Genomic DNA, 16256 nt, shown 5'->3' on the forward strand with positions numbered 1-16256 from the left:
ATCTGATTGCTAAGCACTAGAATTATGATCATGTGATTGTGGGGAAGCTGTGATGAAGTAGCAATTTTTTTTTTTTAATTTGATTTATATGCCGCCCTTCTCCGGAGACTCAGGGCGGCTTACAATGCGTTAAGCAATAGCCTTCATACTTTTGTATATTTATACAAAGTTAGTTTATTGCCCCCATAATCTGGGTCCTCATTTTACCTACCTTAGAAAGGATGGAAGGCTGAGTCAACCTTGAGCCTGGTGAGATTTGAACTTGCAGTAATTGCAGGCAGCAGATGTAAGTGGATGTTAATTAGTCTGCTGAGTCACCAGAGCAATGATCAAACAGTGATCATACAGAGAGAACAAGTAGAGAGTAACAGCAAATAAGCAGATAAAATGGTGTAGTGTTTTCAAGCCATGATTCAGGCTTCCCCTTAAGTACATTGGCTACAGAGCTTAGCCAATCAGGATACAGGATGATTCAATACAGTCTTAAAGCAATATAATAGCTTTTGATAAACATGTATTGATAGTTTATATATTGCCTGACCAACTAGTTAGACAATAACCATTTCCTAGCAAAAATCAGATATAATCAATTTACAGTTCAAGAAAAAAAGAGGAAAACCTACTTTTCAGCTTCCCTCTTATAAGTGATACACGTTCATTTTGGATTAGAGCAGTGGTTCCCAAACTTTTTCAGTCCACCGCCCCCTTGGTACTACAAACTCATCCTCAGTGCCCCCCACCCAGGGGTGGGTTCTACTTACCTTTACTATCGGTTTGAGCGGGGCCACGTGCGCACTCTCACTTCCTCGTGCATGCACACGCTCTTCTGCACATGCGCAGAAGCGTTTTGGTGATGTTGGGGTCGGTGGGCAGGGCCTCCTGCCGGTTTTACTACCGGTTCTATAGAACCGGTGAGAACCAGGGCAACCCACCACTGCCCCCCCCCCATAAATAGCATTGTTCGGAATAGCAGTTTGCACGACCCACTAAGGAAGATAGTAACAGTAAAATACACGGAATACAGCCATTTTTGGCCTCCTGAAGCCTTGCCCTGCATGTCCCATTTTTGTGAAAAATGGGCCCGTTTTTCACAAAAACAAGATGCGCAGAGCCTTTGGGAGGCCTGCAGGCTGCTCCAATACAAATCTATCCCTGTAACAAAAATAGCTAACATTATTAGTTAACACTAAAGAAATCCCCTGAATCAACCAATCTAGAGCAGTGATTCTCAGCTGGGGGTTCCTTTTGAATTTGCTGACCACCAGCGAGTGGGAGAAAGCAATTTCACAGAGGAGGGGATGGAGAGGGCTGTGGGATGAATTCACACCCATTCCCAGACCCCCTTGGGATCAACCTGCAGCCCTCCCCTGCCTCCTCAGGTGGTGGAGCTTGGGGGGGGGGATGCTTTTCAAGAAGTCACAAGGAGGGCTGAGAGCTGGTTTCTGTCCCACAAGTAAGATTTGGTCCAGAACCAACCCCAACATGAAGGTCTTTTATTTGCTCCTTGTACTCCTTGTCTTTGCATTTTTAACAGGTAATAAATTAAATTTCTGATGATGTAAAAATAGCTCATAACTCACCTTTCTAGACAGCTACTATCATGTCTAAAAGCAAGATACTCTTCTCCATCTTTTGTCTGGAGTACCATTTAATCCAGAGCCTTTTAATTCCAGAAGTCCAAGTTTAAAGAATGGACTTCTGGAATTAAAGCTCCATTTTTTAGCTAAAACTTAATTCACACCTGTTAGTTTTGCTTGCGCAGCACGAACAATTGACAGTGTGATCCTCCAAAGGTCTGAAAAATATATCATTGAATTTTTTTTTTTGGCATTTAAACTAGATAACCAATGTGAAAAAGTGCATCAAGGAAGGACTGGAAAGCCAATTCATACTGAACTGTATTGGGTTTTCTGTTGTTATTTGAATAAAATGAAAAGAAATCAAATAGTGGTACCTAGTGCAGAAAAAGAGATGAAATAGTGGGTCATTCTCAACACTTGAATTCTCTACACTTAAAATATCTAGAAAATATTATGGTTAAGTGAGTTTTGCCCCATTTTACGATTTTTCTTGCTATTGTTCAAATCAAAGTTCAAATCAGAGATTTGATAGTTCAAATCAAAGATTTCTGAGACCAATGTTGAATACTTAAATTTCAGTAGTCATCAATCCCAGTCTTAAAATGAGTTTAGAATCAGTGGGAGTCATTGATAACAATGAACTAACTAGCTACTGATAATGTCCACTCCTGCCTTTCTTTTCCTTCTGTCCAAGTTTTGCAAGTACTTTTTCCAGGTATATGTTTGATTTCAAAGTATACAAACCATTATTGTTAGGGAAAAAATGGGTCTTCCAAGCAATTTTAAAAGTTACTGTCAGAATGACTCTGCTCTCAGCCTCCCTTGTGGCTCCTTGAAAGGCATCCCCCCCCCCCACATATGTAAATGAAAAGAATAAGCTTAAAATCCTAGCCTTTTAAAATATGGAGAATTGGGAGGATGAATATGAGACACTAAGGGAGATGTTTCAAAAAGTAAGAGAGGCATTTAAGGGAATAAAGAAGCAGAGAATTGGTTAGCTTGCAAAAAAAAAAAAGAAAAGATGAATGAGAAGCAAGAGAAACAAGAAGATAATATTGAAAAGGAAATAATTGAAAAAAAAGATAAAGATGATTATACTGGGTTCAATAGAAAAAAATGGAATAAGATGAAATATACTGCTAATAATTAAAAAGATGAGGGGAAATTTTGAGAAATATATTGATAAATGAAAGACAGACCAGGGTTGCCTGGACTCCATAGTGGAAAATATAAAATTGAAAATGAATACAGCAATAGAGAGGGATGAAGGAAGGAGAAGAGAGATGGAAGAAGGAAGGAGAGAGAGGGAAGGAAGAGAAGGGAGGAAGGAAGGGAAGGGAAATTAGAGTAGGAGTGAGGGTAAGAGAGGGAGGAAGAGAGGAGGAGAAGGAGAAAGGAAGAGGAAGTAGGGAGGAGAAGAAGAGGGGGAAGAGAAAGTAAGAAGAAAAGAAAAGAAAAGAAAAGAAAAGAAAGGAAAAGAAAAGAAAAGAGAGAGGTGGTAGATTTGAGGAGAAAGATTGCTGTACAATAAAAAAGATGAAATGGAAGAAAGGCAACCCCAAACAAATATAAAGATATAAAGATAAAGAATGAATTGTTAAACTTTAAAGAATAAAAGAGAACATATATGAATAAATAGCAATAATTAGAAACACACATACAAACATACAATGTATTTTCTTTGAACAGAGTATTTGGCCGGTTCATAAATTTAAACAGTGTTTAGTCATTTCAATTAAATTTACAATTTCCATATTTCCTTTTTGCCATATTTATTCCTCATCTATTTTTGTAAAAAACCAATATTACCCTTCATCCTCATCTCTAATCTTAATCAAATTCAATTTTTCCCTTCTATTCTATATTATACCCCTTCCCATTGTCATCTATTTTTTATATCCATCCTCACATTGGTTAATTATGTAATATTACAGTTGTTTAATACAAATTCAAAATTTTAATATAAATCAATTAGTTATATAACTATTTTTTTTGTATATTAATCAATATGAATACGAATATTCCAATTATTTCCATGCAATCCAATTTCTTACAAATCAATTAATTATATTTACCAATAATAATAAACCAAATAATTTCCCCCATATATTCCTCCGAACCACAACTTAACCATTTCTGCTTTCAGAAATATACAATTAATAGTATCTCAACTATTACAATTCCCTAGTTAAATAGAGCTTTTTTTCTTTTGTGTTTTAAAATCTTGAACTCTCCTCTTTTACCCTAAATTGCCCATTGTTTGCACTACCTTTTTTGGTGAGGAAAAAGAAAAGAAATCTGCCTATGCCTAATTTTCCAATGTAATAACAAACAGCCAACAGCCTGCTTTACTTTCAGTTTTGTTTTCAGCTTGATTTGCATAAGGAAAAAAAAAATCTGCTCCAGCAATTTAGCTCTTTGCAGCAAGCAGCAGAGTCCTGCGCAAAACAGCTGAAAGCAAATCAGCTGAGAGTCGGGAGGCCGATCTAATCAACAGGCTAATTAGCCTATGCTGAAGCTGAAAGGAGTTGTTTTTTCTTGCTGTTTGCTTGCAAGGAGGTAACTGCTGCGAGGCACAGGCCAAAGGGTGGGGGCCACCGTCCTTGCCACTTAGTGCCCCCTGCCGCCCCTTTTGCCTCTAGCACCCCACTGCTGCCCACCTTGCCTCTTACCGCCCCCCTAAGGCATCCCACTGCCCACTTTGGGAACCACTGGATTACAGTATTAAAATGGTAGCTACCAGGGAAGCCACAAAAACAGCAGAAGAGAGAAGAGGATTGTTAGAACAACATGAAGAAAGAGAAATTACACCAGAGTTGTTTCAGAAAATGTTTCAGGAATGAGGTAAAAGGTTGTCACTTAACACTCAATTGATAGCTTTTGAAGACAGAACAGATGAAAGTCTATTAAAGTTAAAAGAAGAGATAAAAGAAGAAGTTAACTATGGTGCCGGAGAAGACTCCTGCGAGTCCCTTGGACTGCAGGGCAATCAAACCAGTCAGTCCTAGATGAGATCAACCCTGACTGCTCTTTAGAAGGCCAGATCCTGAAGATGAAACTCAAATACTTTTGCCACCTAATGAGAAGGAAGGACTCACTGGAGAAGAGCCTCATGCTGGGAAAGATTGAGGGCAAAAGAAGAATGGGACTGCAGAGAATGAGGTGGCTGGATGAAGTCACTGAAGCAGTCGGCATGAACTTAAATGGACTCCAGAGAATGATAGAGGATAGGAAGACCTGGAGGAACGTTGTCCATGGGGTCGCAATGGGTCGGACATGACTTCGCAACTAACAGCAACAACAAAAAGGAAGATGGAAAACTCTGTAAAACAAGTCACTGGACAAGATGACAAAGTGGAAAATCTGGAAAATAAGACAGAAATTACAAACGGAGAGAGGGAAAGAGATTTAGAAAAACTGGCATTATTGGAGTTGAGAGACAAGGAGAGACAATTGCTTGAGATTCAGATTGATTACAGAGGATTCGGATGAAGCCATTAAGGAAAAGGTAATTAAAGCTTCATCATTTTTAAGGAATGGGATGAAGAGGATACAGAGAGAGAATTTGACAAAGTTTATAGAATAAATACAAAATTAAGAAATTTAAAAAAATGTTCTGAGGTAAGTCCTGGTGCTCTTTATCAGGAAGAAGATAAAGACTAAGTTTTGCAGCAGCATTTTAATACAAGGTGTAACAGAAGCCACCTAGAGAAAACTGCATTGGGTGATGCCATGAGTTCAAGGGATAAGCAGGTAGCCCACAGAGAGTCATCTACCATCTTGGTCATATTCAGACCAGGACAAAGACCTGCCAAATGGAATAGAAAAGAGATGGCACAATTAGGAGCTTTGTCAATCACACTATCTCAGACATGAACATTGCAAGATAAAGTCTGATAGCTGAAGGATGTCAACACTGATGCCTAAGATGCTCCAAGAAGCATGAAAGGCCACCATATCTAGAAAGATTGTGTGCAACTTTCCTATCACTTCATTCCTTTTTAAAAGGGCTTATGAATATGAACAGATTGCTAAGGATGCCATTCCCAGCCTCATCTCCTCCACAGAGTTGAGCGAGATCTCGAGTCATCCCAGCCAACCAGTGGTGGGTTTCAAATTTTTTTACTACCGGTTCTGTGGGTGTGGCTTGGTGGGCATGGTCTGGTGGGCGTGGCAGGGGAAGGATAAAAATCTCCATTCCTCCTGATCAGCTGGGACTTGGGAGGCAGAAAATAGATGGGGGCGGGGCCAGTCAGAATTTTTACTACTGGTTCTCCGAACTACTCAAAATTTCCACTACCAGTTCTCTAGAACTGGTCAGAGCCTGCTGAAACCCACCTCTGCAGCCAACCAATCTCAGGAGGATCCAGTTGGGAAAGCTGCCTTTAACACAGCCTGAATCTGTCCTGCTTCCTAGAAAGAACAAGGAAGTGACTAAAAATTTGTAAGAATATAAAGGACCATTCTGAGTAAGAACTTAAAGGAGTAAGATTTATGAATTAATTGAAATCCGGCTTGTCATTTAAGCATTTCTCCACCACCACCTTAACTTCCTGGAAAAACGCAGGAAGGGAGGGAGGAAAGATCTTGGTGATTGTATCATCTCTTTCAAACTAAGAGACTACTATGGCAAACTGCCCACTTTCTCCACTATTGTATATCTTAACATTGGAGATCCTTTTAAAAAAGGTTAGGGAAGACCAAGAAATTAAATGGTTAAGGATAAGGAGAGAAGAATACAACGTTCAGGCCTTCACTGATGACCTTGTGTTTATAGTAGAGGAACCACTAGAATCAGCACCAAAACTGTTTAAAAAAATAGAGGAATTTGGAGAAGTGGCAGGATTAAAAATAAATAAAAATAAATCGAAATTAATAACAAAAAATCTCACAAAGAAACAAGAAAAAGAATTGGAGAACACTATACAAATTCAAACAACTAAGAAAATAAAATACCTAGGGATTTGGCTATTAGCAAGAAGCTCGTCAATAAAAGAAAACAATTACAATAAATTAATAATACAGATAAAGAAAGATTTAGATAATTGGAGAAGCCTACAGATATCACTAATGGGAAGAATTTCCACCATTAAAATGAATATTTTACCAAAACTCTTATTTCTATTTCAGGTCATACCAATAAAATTAGAAAAAAACTTTTTTGAAACACTGAATAAAATAACATCCAAATTTATATGGCAGGGGAAGCGTCCACAAATTAAACTTAAACTACTACAAGATACAAAAGAAAGAGGTGGAACAGCACTCCCTGAATGGGAAATTTACTACCAAGCAGCTGTGTTATCCTGGGTAAAAGAATGGATGGAATTAAAAAAATAATAGAATATTAACAATTGAAGGACACGAAATACAAGTGGGTTGGCATTCTTTCTGTTATGTATATAGTTTTGGCGGGAAAGTTTGAACTTAATAGCCCTCAGCTGATTGGCTGACTGCCACAGATGCAGGGTATATAAGGAGAGCTGTTTCCCCAGGTTAGTTGCTGGATTCTCACCCTGCATTAAAGAGCTGTTGTCACTCACTGCCTGGCTTGCTGTGTCCTCATTCACCCAACTTAACATTGGCAATGAAGGTGCGATTTTGAGGCCAGAAGCCACGGAAAGAGCTGAAGCCACAAGCTGACAAGAGAACTGCAACCCCGAATCCAGCCAGGTGAGCAAGTGGAGTACCTGGAGAATCTACCGAAGATGTCTGCCTACATACCGCCAGCGCCTTTCAACAACTATTTATGAGACCGCCTTCTGCACCAGTAGCCTCCCACCGACCAGTACGCTCCCACAGAGAGGGGCTCCTCAGGGTGCCGTTGGCCAAACAATGTTGGCTGGCAGCCCCCAGGGGGAGAGCCTTCTCTGTGGGGGCACCTACCCTCTGGAACGAGTTGCCCCCGGAGATACGGCGGATCCCAGATCTGCGCATTTTCCGCCGTGCCGTAAAGACGTTTTTGTTTCATCAAGCCGGGCTGACCTGACCATACTTTTTATTTTATTTTTTTTTTTATTTATTTTTCCTGGTTAACTAGTCCTTTGTTTGATTTATTTTTATTTTTATTTTTATTTTTTTTAAATTGAACTTTATTGTTTAAAAGAAAAACATTTAAAAACATACAAGTTTCTCACAATTGAGAAACAAATTTACATATACAGTACATAAACGTCACCTATTAGCTAATTTCCATTACTCTATATAAATATATTATTTGTATTATATGTACATATATACAAACATACAATAAAGTATTCCATATTCTATACCTCTGACAGTGCTGTTTTTTTTTTTTTTTTGTTATATTGATTTCTTCTAAATTTCATCTCTACCCATTTCCTTTCCTTTGGTTTATCCATTGGTACCATCTATTCCATGTTTCATAATATTTAGAGTCCTCCTTATCCTGTAACTCTAAAGTTAGTCTATCCATCTCTGCGCATGTATATATTTTTTGTATTAATCCCTGATCTGTTGGCAATCGATCGCTTTTCCAGAATTGTGCTAATGCTAATCTTGCCGCCGTAATTATATGAAGTATTAGGTATTTTATGTCATTTCGGATGTTCTTTTTGATCATGCCCAATAGGAAAATCTCAGGTTCTAATTCAATTTCACAATCTATAATTTCTCTTATCCATATCTTTACCTTATTCCAATATTTCTTAATGACCGGGCAAAGCCACCAAGCATGGTAGAAAGTTCCCTGTATTTTTCTGCACTTCCAACAGATTGAATCTACATTTGGGTACATTTTCGCAAGTCTTGCGGGGGCCAGATGCCATCGATACCACATCTTATAATGATTTTCTTTGTAGGCCACCGATTTTGTCATGCTGTAATTAATTTCCCAGACTCTTTCCCAGTCTTCTAGCTGTAGACTGTGCCCAATGTTTCTCGCCCATGCTATCATCTGCCCTTTCACTAATTCTTCTGCCAAATCATATTCAAGTAAATATTTGTAGATTTTCGAAATTAATTTCCCTTCTTTAGATTCTAATTTAGATTCTTTAGATTCTATAATTTATCCAACCTGTTTTGTTTCAAATCTATTCCCCCCTCCTCCTGATCCTTCCTGTATCTTATTTTTATTTGTGAGTAGGGCCACCAGTCTATTGCTATTCCTTGTTCTTTTAATTCTTCCCTAGTTTTTAATTTGCCCTGTGTATCTAATATTTCTCTATATCGTAGTATTTTTTGTTTTGATAATATATTTGGGTGGGTAATTGCTTCTATTGTCGACAACCAATACTTTTTAAATTGCTTTAATTTTAAATTGCTAAATTATGGGTTTTAATATGGGGGTGTTTTAACTGAGGGCCAAATTAATTTAATTGGTTTTTAATATTGTTTTAATTTTTGTATTGTCTGTATTTTATCTGCTGGCTGTTCACCGCCCCGAGTCCTTCGGGAGAAGAGCTGTATACAAATATAATAAACAATAAACAAACAAACCCAACGGAAGAGAAGTGGGGATCCTACATGTCCCACTTCAAATGCTTCCTGGTGGCCAGCGACCTACAGGGGCTGCCAGACGTGTGAAAGAAGGCCCTGTTCCTGAGACATTGTGGACCCAAGGTGTTCGACATGGCTGAAGCCCTGTCGGAACCGAACTCGGTCCACACCATTTCGTGGAAAACGCTTCAGACGCTGCTGAAGGACCACTACGCCCCGATGCCATCGAAATACGTCCAGCGGTACGAGTTCCGGCAACAAATGCAGCAGGAGGGATTATCAATCAGCGAGTACGTTGCTGCCCTGCGCAAGGCTGCAAACCAGTGCAAGTACCGAGATCTAGATGAGATGCTCCTAGAGCAACTAATCTGCGGACTGAGAGATATTCGTTTGCAGAGAAGGTTGATCGCAAAGATGAATCTAACATTGAACATCGCACTAGACGAGGCAAGGGCTCAAGAATCCTCCACCAAGGCAGCCGAGAGACTATAGGGGATGACACAGGTTAGAATGGCACAGAGGTCAGCCCCAGTTCATCAGGAAACCGTATACACAGAGAGCGAGGAGGAGTCGGATAAGGAGGTCTGCCAAACCGAACAGGACCAGCAGGACCGGCGAGATCACCGAGACGCCTGTGCGAGCTGTGGGGGACCCCATCCGTGCCAAACCTGCAAGTTCCGGGACGCCATTTGCCGGCAATGTGATTGGAAGGGTGACATCGCTAGAGTTTGCAGATCCAAGCAGAATCCCAATTACAAGCCGCCGAGCAACACTAGCCAATCAGAGATGGTGCAGCGGAAGAAGACCAATCAGAAGGGTGGCCACAGGAATGGTGCGAAATCTGAGGACCTCGAAGCCTGCACCATTTGAATCGACCGGACCTGCACATCCCCCGGAGAGAAGACCTACACTACGGTTGAAATCGAAGGGCATGAGTGCGTAATGGAGATCGACACCGGATCCCCAATAACCATCATGTCCTGGGACAAGCTAAAGAAGGCCGTCCCCAGCATCCAGAAACAGCACCTACAACACCAGCGGCTCGGACTGCGCGATTACCAGGGGAACCGCATCCACGTGGAAGGAATCGGCGAGTTCCAGGTGGAGTACGGGGAATTCCGGGAGAAGCTTCCCCTCACCATGGTCAGCAGAAAGCTCCCAAGGCTCCTGGGCATGGACTGGTTCAGGGCCCTGGGCATGGGATTCACCGGAGTCCGCAACGTACGAAGCACCCTGAAAGACAACCTGATGCAGGAGTTCCAGGATGTATTCAACGAGCAGCTTGGCAAGTATGTGGGGACTCCTATCTCGTTCAACCTCAACCCCAATATTGCCCCCATCAGGTTGAAGCCCAGGCGGGTGCCATTCGCCCTAAAGCCGAAGATTGATGTCGAACTGGACAAATTAATTAAGCAAGGGGTGCTAGTGCTAATCGATCATGCCCGGTGGGAGACCCCAATAGTGACCCCCATTAAGCCTGATGGGTCTGTGCGCATCTGCGCTGATTACAAATGTACGATCAATAAGACTCTCCAACAGAGCGCTTACCCGGTCCCGATCGTACACCATCTGCTGCATTCCCTAGGGCCCGGCAAGATATTCGCAAAACTAGAACTTGCGCAGGCATATCAGCAGTTGCCTGTAGATGGCGCTACCGCAGAGGCACAGACTATAGTTACGCACAGAGATGCCTTCAAGTGTACCAGACTCCAATTCGGAGTCAGCATAGCTCCCGGACTGTTCCAGAGCACCATGGAGCAAATGTTACAGGGGATTCCCAGGGTGGTTCCGTATTTTGATGATGTGCTCGTCACCGCAGAGGATGAATGACAGCTAGCGGGGAGGCTTAGACAAGTTCTAGGGAAGTTCAGGAGTGCAGGACTCAGGGTCAAATGCAACAAGTGTATGATTGCGGTCCCTTCTGTGGAATTCTTGGGGTATTGGGTAGACGGAACCAGCATACACCCCACAGAGAGCAAAATTAGGGAGATCCAAGAGGCCCCCACCCCCAAAGACAAGGCGGAACTACAAGCGTTCCTGGGACTGTTGAACTTCTACGCGATTTTCCTAAAAGACAAGGCAACAGTAGCGGAGCCCCTGCACAGACTGTTGGCCAAGAAGTCCACATGGTTTGGGGGAAGGCTGAGGCTACCGCGTTTGCTGCCGTAAAGAAACTCCTTTCGGCCGAGAGTTTTCTAATCCAGTACAACTCTATGTTTCCTCTTGTCCTAGTCTGTGATGCGTCCCCATTCGGTGTGGGGGCCATCCTGAGCCATAGACTACCAAACGGTCCATCGCCTACTACTCCCGGACTCTTTCAAGCGCTGAACAGAACTACAATCAACTTGACAAGGAGGCCCTTGCAGCTGTCTCCGGAGTCAAGAAGTTCCACGAGTACATGTTCGGCAGAGAGTTCGACCTCATCATGGACCATCGCCCCCTTCTGGGTCTCATAGCAGGGGACCGACCCACCCCGGCAGCCCTGTCTCCCAGGATGACACGCTGGGCCATCTTCCTGGCAGCATACTCCTATCGCCTGGTACATCGACCAGGGGTGAGCATGGGCAACGCTGATGCCCTGAGCTGTTGCCCATTACCGGACAGGATAGAAGACCCCACACCCAGAACGCCAGTCCTGCTGATTGACGTCTTGAATTTGGGACCCATCACTTCAGCAGAGGTGGCAAGGGCTTCAACCAAAGACCACGTACTTAGGAAAGTCACAAGTTGGGTCACGAGGAGGTGGCCGGAAAAGACTGAGGGCAGGGAATTCAAACACTTCGCTAACAAAGGAGGCGAGCTGACAATGCAAGGGGGTTGTCTATTGTGGGGCAATCGGGTCATTGTTCCCTTGTGCTTAAGGGAAAAAGTTTTGAATCTGTTGCATGAGGGGCATCCCGGGATTGTGAGGATGAAGGGGTTAGCCAGGAGCTATGTTTGGTGGCCCCAAATGGATAAAAACATCACTGAGTAGGTGGGGAAGTGCCAGCCTTGCCAAGAGTCTAGGCCAGACCCCCCCCACCACCACAGCACCGGTAAGGGAATGGGAGCGGCCTCAGGGTCCCTGGTCCAGGATCCATATTGATTTTGCTGGCCCATGCCATGGGCAGGTATTTATGGTCGTCGTGGACGCCTTTTCAAAGTGGCTGGAGATCAGATTTATGAAAGCCACTACCACTGACGCAGTCATTAGGGAGCTAAGGCAGTTGTTCGCCACCCATGGCCTACCGGACACCTTAGTCTCAGACAACGGGCCCCAGTTCACGGCCACGCAGTTTGAGGGGTACTTGGCAGAGTTGGGGATCAGGCACGTACTCTCCGCCCTGTTTCATCCGGCTAGCAATGGATTGGCGGAGAGATTTGTGAGAATGGCTAAGGAAGTCATCTCACGTCTAGGCCCCAGGGACTGGCAAGAAAGAATAGACAGATTCTTAACGGCCCAACACGCCACATCATGTACCGCCACAGGCCTTCGTGAGTGGAACTTCTAATGGGGAGAAAGCTCCGAGGAGTCCTGGAGAGGCTACACCCCAGCTATTCCCCTCAGGGGGACTGACAGGAATCTTAGAGAGTTCACTATAGGGACTCCGGTATACACAAATTACGGAATGGGCCCCTCTGGGAAACCAGGACAATTACGGAGGTAACCGGGCCCAAGTCTTATAGGGTAGACATGGGAGATGGGAGGATTTGGTGCTGGCACATCGATCAGTTACGGAAGCGATTAGCCACCGACACAGAAGACATCTTTGACAAACCGCTCCCTAACTACCAACAGAACTCCAGGGCTAACTCAAGCCCGATTCAAGCGGAGGATTTAGCTGTCGGCCCTGAGATCCATTGCTGCCCCATCGCCGAAGAAGTCACCGCCCACAATGAAGTCCCGAAGGTTCCATTGGCAGAGCAGGGAGAAACAGGGAGTCCCTCCGACCCGCTCAACGCCACCTCTCCGACTGAACTGCACAGGTCAACTAGGGTGCGGACACGCCCTGGTCACCTGCGGGACTACGTATGCTAATATCCACCCCAAGTGACTTCTGACTGACTTGCTGTGTCCTCATTCATCCAACTTAACACTTTCCTCTGGGACGAAAGACATAAAACACATATTTATTTTAAAAGACACACAATAACAAATGCGTTATTGCAAATTGAGCCTGAGTGGCGTAGGAGGCTAATGCCTCCTACTAAGGCAGCATTTAACATCCAACTGCCTGCAATTACTGCGAGTTCAATTCTCACCAGGCTCAAGGTCGACTCAGCCTTTCATCCTTTCTAAGGTGGGTAAAATGAGGACCCAGTTTGTGGGGGCAATAAGCTGACTTTGTATAAAATATACAAAAGTATGAAGGCTATTGCTTAACGCATTGTAAGCCGCCCTGAGTCTCCGGAGAAGGGCGGCATATAAAAATTAATAAAAAAAAAATTGGTTAAAAATTAAAAAACAGCCTAAAATACCTATCTGGCTTTCACCACTAGAAGCAGTAAGACATCCAAATTTAACAGAACTTAAAAAAGTAATTAGATACAAAGACTTAATTGAACAACAAGGAAAATTGAAATCAAAACAACAGTTGGACACAGACCTAAACAGAGAAATCGATTGGTGGACTTACACTCAACTAGCACATTTTATTAAAAGGCATATGCTTTTATGAGTTGGCAAAAATCTATGATAACCTCCCCCCGTCCCACACACACAAACATTGAGAACCGTCACTAATGTGCTGAATGCATCATCCCCATCCATCAAAATATTCCCTTTAACGTGCAGAATAAACTTGGTGTCCTACTTTCCATCTCTGTTGCTGCGTATGCATAAAAAGATTAAAGCTGGACTAATCAAAGAATCCTCCCTTTGAGATTTTCTCTACTAATTAATCATCCCATTGTTTCCAGTGCCTCTGGAAAATTCTGCGCCTTTTGATATAAACATCTAACATAAATTCTTGCCCATTGTTCAGGTTTCTCTCCCTTTTCTCTCTCTCTCTGTTTTTGCCTGCCTTTTATCCTTTTTTGCCAGTTTTTTTTAAAAAAAACAACATATATATGGATGTTTAATAAATAAACATATTTTTGTTGGCTGAACCGAGCGATGTGTGTGCTTGCTCTGATCTGGATAAAGGGACTGACTAGGAGGCTGCTGGGTACAAACCAACTGAGAATAACCCATAATAATTTTCCAACATAGTCTACATTCATAATTAATTCACTGTAAACTTTTCAGTTGCTGGAATTCGAACCGTTACTGCCAAACAGCCCCTTCTTGCTTTAAAGATGGATACATATTTCAATAATTTATACTCCATTGGTCTGTGGCTGAGTAAAGTAGATTTATTGTTGGTTATTATCTTTATTAGGGTCAACCAAAACGATTCGCTTTGCTAACTTTCAAGGTCTCCAGCACTTTTTTTTTTTTTTTTAACCAAATCACTTTCTGCCACCTGACCTGATAACATTTTCAGGTGAACTAAAAAAAACAAACTGCAGCTCTGTAGCATCATGTTGATTGTTTGCAACGAAAATATTACCAAAGTATAAATTATTGATTATTACTATTATTATTATTTTTATTTATATGTCGCCCTTCTCCGGAGACTCAGGGCAGCTTACAAGGCATTAAGCAATAGCCTTCATACTTTTGTATATTTTATACAAAGTCAGCTTATTGCCCCCACAAACCGGGTCCTCATTTTACCTACCTTAGAAAGGATGGAAGGCTGAGTCAACCTTGAGCCTGGTGAGAATTGAACTCGCAGTAATTGCAGACAGCTGGAAGCTAAATACTACCTTTAACAGTAGCATTAGTCTGCTGCGCCACTCAGGCTCCTATATATTCTAGTTTTACTCAAAAAGCAAATAAAACATAATTAATCAACCACTGAAACTCTAAAGCACACTATAGCCATATTAATGTGTGATTTTGCTTATATGTTCTATTACGGACCATTTTGAGGATACAAAGGATGCAATTTATTATCCCCATAACAACTGTTGGTCTTTAAAACAAAACAAAACAAGACAAAACATCTAAAGTAGTTGTAGCATTCTAGCTCCAGACTCTCTTTTTTCTGACATTGGACCTCTTACCTTGATTCTGAATATAATGTATGTAGAGCTGGCTAATTCTGAATGGATCAGCAGAAGCAGACCTGGATTAACCATTAGACAAATTAAACCCAGGATCAGTTCACCAAGGAAAGGGAAGCACCAAAGTTTTTCCCCCCTAGTTATCATGCTCTTAGCTCACGGGTGTCAAACTTGTAGTGTCACATGGCCATCACGTGACGTTTCGTGATGTTTTTCCCATTTGCGGAGCTGGGGTGGGCGTGGCCTGTGCCTGATGCATCTGGCCCATGGGCTGCCAGTTTGATACCCCTGCCTTAGCTCTTTCACTGCCCCACTCAACTTTAGTTTTCAGTATATTTTCATATTTGCATTCCCCCACCCCTTATATAACAATGTAATTTCAGCAGACATTCAAAAGTGTTGAAAAATTGGAATTTTTCCCCCTATGCCCTAGGTATAAATAAATACATTTCTTATTTTGGTTACTATATTTAGTATTATTTTTTAAAGTTTATATTTAATATACTTACAGGATCCAGTCTAGGGAATAGCTTGGAAGAAAGCTTTAATTTTTAATCTCTTATTTTATCTTCAGCATTTATTGATGCTGATTCAGTGAAATAACGGAAAGGCTAAGGGGCACTCTTGTGGGCCTGTGCTTTGGGCATCCATTGGTTTTAATCTGTCCTTGACTAAAAGATTTTAGTTGAAAACTTTCAAGATAGGAGGGAGATCCCAGCATGGCTGGCTGAGGAATTCTGGGAGTTGAAGTCCACAAGTCTTAAAGGTTGCCAAGGTTGGACACCCCTGTCTTTAGGTTCAGGAGCTACTGAGCAATGAAGACAAACTGATTCTTGAAAAATGTGAGCATGATTTTTAATTCAGTATCTAATGAAACCTAAGTTGCTCTATCATTCATTTCAGTGGTGGGTTGCTACCAGTTCGCCCCGGATCGAGTGAACAGATAGCGGCGGCACCAGGAGGCTCTGCCTACCTCTACCTGCGCATGCACAGAAGTGTTGCGCGTGCACGCACGCACACACACACACACAAGCAAACAGGTAGCAAACTAAATTGAAATGCACTACTGATTCATTTCTAATATCTAAGAGGCTGCCACATAGAAGAGGGGGTTGATCTATTCTCCAA

At 42.2% G+C, this 16256-nt stretch overlaps 1 protein-coding gene across 2 annotated transcripts in view; it reads left to right on the plus strand.

Annotated features, from left to right (window-relative positions):
• RAB37 (RAB37, member RAS oncogene family) overlaps positions 1-16256 on the plus strand; it is a 103170-nt gene that overhangs the window by 38717 nt on the left and 48197 nt on the right. The window lies entirely within an intron of this gene.

This window comes from Pantherophis guttatus, chromosome 2 (genome assembly GCF_059756535.1).
Source record: "Pantherophis guttatus breed Tessera chromosome 2, ASM5975653v1, whole genome shotgun sequence".
Lineage (NCBI taxonomy): Eukaryota > Metazoa > Chordata > Lepidosauria > Squamata > Colubridae > Pantherophis > Pantherophis guttatus.